Below are 3944 nucleotides of genomic sequence, written 5' to 3'. Positions count from 1 at the left end.
TAAGATGATTTTAGTGTGGGTTAGCATAAAAATAAGGGTGAGGAGATTTAAAGTAAAAGGATAGTGAAAGTAAAAGGCAATTCCTTTTTAATTTTTGTGTCTTGAGATGATCAGAGAGATGGGTCATAGTACCAGCTCTGCTAATACTAACTAGCTTTGACTTTGGGAAGGTAATTCAAGTTCTCTTGGCCTTTATTTTCTCACCTTTAAATCACAAAGTTGAATGAGGTCATCCTTCTTATACTTTTCAGCTCTAAATTTTATGATTCTTGGTACCAATTTAAATCCCCGACAGATTTTGAGTGATAGTGAAACTCATTTGAAAAGGGGCAAAAAGGTCAAATTGTTCTTTCAAAAGTCCCTGAAAAAATTCTTAAAAGATTATAGTGATTAGGCCAGACTTTAAAGTTGATTACAAAAGCTTTAGTGCATGATGTTTGTAACACTGGGGTTTCAAACCTGGCCAATTATAGATTCAGACCTTTATGATGACTTATTTTATTACAAACCAGAAGTAATACAATAGAGAGTGAAATAACTTTTTTTTGAGTAGGCTGCATGCCTAGCACAGAGCCTAGTGCAGGGCTTAAACTCACGACCCTGAGATCAAGACCTGGGCTAAAATCAAGAGTCAGATGCTTAACCAACTGAGCCACTCAGGTGCCCCATAACTTTTTTAATGATATGAAAAAGAATTAACTTAGATCTATTGTTACCACAGCCTATCCATAAATTACAATGGGTTCAAAAGAAGCAAATAAGTTATAAACCTGCAAGAAACCAGAATGTAAAATATAAAACCCAAAGAAACTGAAATACATATGCATCCCTTTTGTGGGTGGGAGATAAATTAGTGGATATTAAAAGAGAGGACACCATTGAATGTAGATATATTTTTCCATACTACAAGAATAAAAATATTTTGAAATGACAGGAAGAACTAAATGTGATACACTATTAAAAGCTTGCTCTTTTAAATATATAAATATGTATAATCCAGGCAGCAGTCAGGTACCCTAAACTCAGGTTAAACCTGACCCAAACCTTAAACCCAGTTACTCTGATATCAAAAACACTGGCTCAGTGGGTGGAGCATGAGACTACTGATCTTGGGGTTGTGGGTTCAAGCCCTACATTGAGGGTGGACATTACTTAAAAAATTAAAAAGACTGAGGATTTTATTGTGCCCCCCAACACACACACACACACACACACACACATTTTTGCTTCTCTCTGTCTTGTGTATTTTATTGGCAAACTATTTTTTTTTCTTTCCTCCTCCCACCCTTTACTTCTCTAATCTTAGTGTCCACAACTAATCTACCCATTCATATTATGCACTTCATGAGTTTTTAAAAGTACTTTAAGATCTGAGTAAGTTATAGAGAGGGTAAATGTCAAAATGTGTAGTGCTGACCTCTCACTATTTCCTCTTTACACCCTTCTTTCTTGCTTTTCCTCTCTCATCCCCCATCCTTCTTAACAAAATTATCCCTAGTCTCAAAAGAGCTCTGCTTATATTTACCCTAGACTACAAACTCCCATTTTCCAAAAAGGGCAGTTCTACCTAAGAGGATATTAGTAAATCAAATTTTCTTCATCTAATTTCATCCATAAGGTTGGCATTTAAGTTCCCATTTGGAAAAGAAGAAACAGGGGCACCTGGGTGGCTCAGTAGGTTAAGCGTCTGCCTTTGGCTCAGGTCGTGATCCCAGGATCCTGGGACCCAGTCTGGCATTGGGCTCCTTGCTCAGCAGGAAGCCTGCTTTTCACTCTCCCTCTGCCTGCCACTCCCCCTGCTTGTGCTCTCTCTCTCTCTCTGACAAATAAATAATAAATAAAATCTTTAAAAAAAAAAAGAAAAAACAGTTTTCACAAGGAGACATGGAAAAATGAACAACTTTGCTCCAATAATAACAGTGTATAGCAAAGCAAATTTAAAGCAGCATTAAATTCTAGAGTAGAGAATATATGAAAGAACTCAGGGTTGGTGACTGTGCAGAAAAGCTTGCGTTATATGCATTGCTGGAGAAAATGCAAATTGGTTCAACTTTAAGTTGTTCTTGTGCAAAGACGTTAATAGTAGTATTATAAAAAACAGAAACAAACCAAGTATTCAACAATGGGAGTAGTTAGACAAATATTTTAATATAATAGAATGAGCCCTATTAGACTGCTTTTAAAAATGTCAAGTATACATTTTACTTCAGCACGTGAACAAGTTTATAAATAGTGAAAAATTAAAAAAACAGAACTCAAGATAACATGAACTTTATGGCGATGTAAGCAAAAATAATAACAAAGATTGGAACCCAGAGGAATGTAAGTAATTTCATTTCTTATTAATTTCTAAAGTTAATTTCCAGTTTTTAGAAATGACAATAATTCTATTAGTCATAAGTAGTCTATCTTGTGTTATACCTTTATATGCACTAAGACCAATCGTTCAAGTCTATTTGAATTGATCCTAATAGTTTGAACCATCTCCAAAAGAATTATTTTCCTTTTAGGATTACTTTAAATCAAAGTTTTCTAATTTATCAGTTGAATCTAAGAATAAATTATCTTTAAAAGTTTATTATTATGTGATACTCTAAAACTTATCTGACCAACACTGCTCAAAAGTGTCAGTATTATTTAAAAAAACAACAAACAAAACAAAACAACAACGAACGTCTGAAAAACAGTCACAGCCCACCAGAGTGTAAGGAGACATGACAAAAATAATGTGGTATCTTGGATTGGATCCTGGAACCGGAAAAGGACATTTGGTCAAGACTAAGGAAATCAGAACAAAGTATGGATTCTGGATTCTAGTTAATAATTATGTATAAATACCAACTCATTAGTTGTAATAAATGTATCATATGGGTATATAGAAATTCTCTGGGCTACTTTCACAATTTTTCTGTGCATCTAAACTATCCTACAATTAAAATTTTATTTTAGAAATGTTAGTATATTTAGACAGCTAAATACCATCTAATGTATTGAATTAGTATACTAAATAACAGAACCTAGTTTACTGTTAGTGACCAATTGACAAGGTGAAAATTTGCTATTGATAATCATGCAGTAAATCAAGAGAACACTTCAATAAGGGAAGCTGTCCTTCAATAATGAGAATGATACATTATTAAGAGCTGAGGATGTAAAGAATACTGTATATGAAGCACTGTCTTTGCCCCGGGTATGTATAAACTATTCCCCAGCAGGACCAGATGATAGAAATACATTCCAAGGGCAAATGCCAACTCTAGCTTCTAATAAAATGTTCTTCCTTATCAATAGGTAAAGTTGTTACTTTCATACTACAATATATAATGAAGTCTGTTTCAGACTGTTTTGGGGTGTCTTTTCCTTTCCTGAATTTTCTCTTCCTTTTCCATTTTGTTTGCCATTTTTCTTGGCAATTGCATTTTAAAAATTTCCCAACATGTTTATCTGGTGATGTGAAGAAGATTCTTTGTATGTTGTCCATTACGAATGGAAAGCAAATTGCGAACTTCAGAGTCTGTTGACAACACTGAGACTGGGCTGATGTCTAAAAAAAGGAGACCTGTTTCCTGTATTAACCTCAGAGCAGAGGTGGAAAAGGCTACTTCGCAATGGGTTTTCACTTTGGACTGATATCAAATTAAAAGAAATGAGGCAGATGTAATATATTTTTCCTCTCATCACTCTAATTAAATCATACATGAAAATGGTTTCTTTTTAATGTATTAAGAGTATCTTAAACTGGCATCTGTGTTTTCTCGTTTAAAAGCAATAGAAACCTCTGTTGATGAAGTCATTTATTTTTTTAGAAATAATTATTGGTTTCCTGCAATATTTCTGAAACTGCCTTATAAGAAACACATGGGTCACTTGTCAAAATGCAGATTCTCACTGTCTCAAGAATCTAATTCAGTATGCCTGAGGGTCCAAGAGACTGTCTTTTGAAT

This window comes from Neomonachus schauinslandi, chromosome 2 (assembly GCF_002201575.2).
Source record: "Neomonachus schauinslandi chromosome 2, ASM220157v2, whole genome shotgun sequence".
In the NCBI taxonomy this organism is placed as follows: Eukaryota; Metazoa; Chordata; class Mammalia; order Carnivora; family Phocidae; genus Neomonachus; species Neomonachus schauinslandi.
This window is presented reverse-complemented; position numbering follows the sequence as displayed.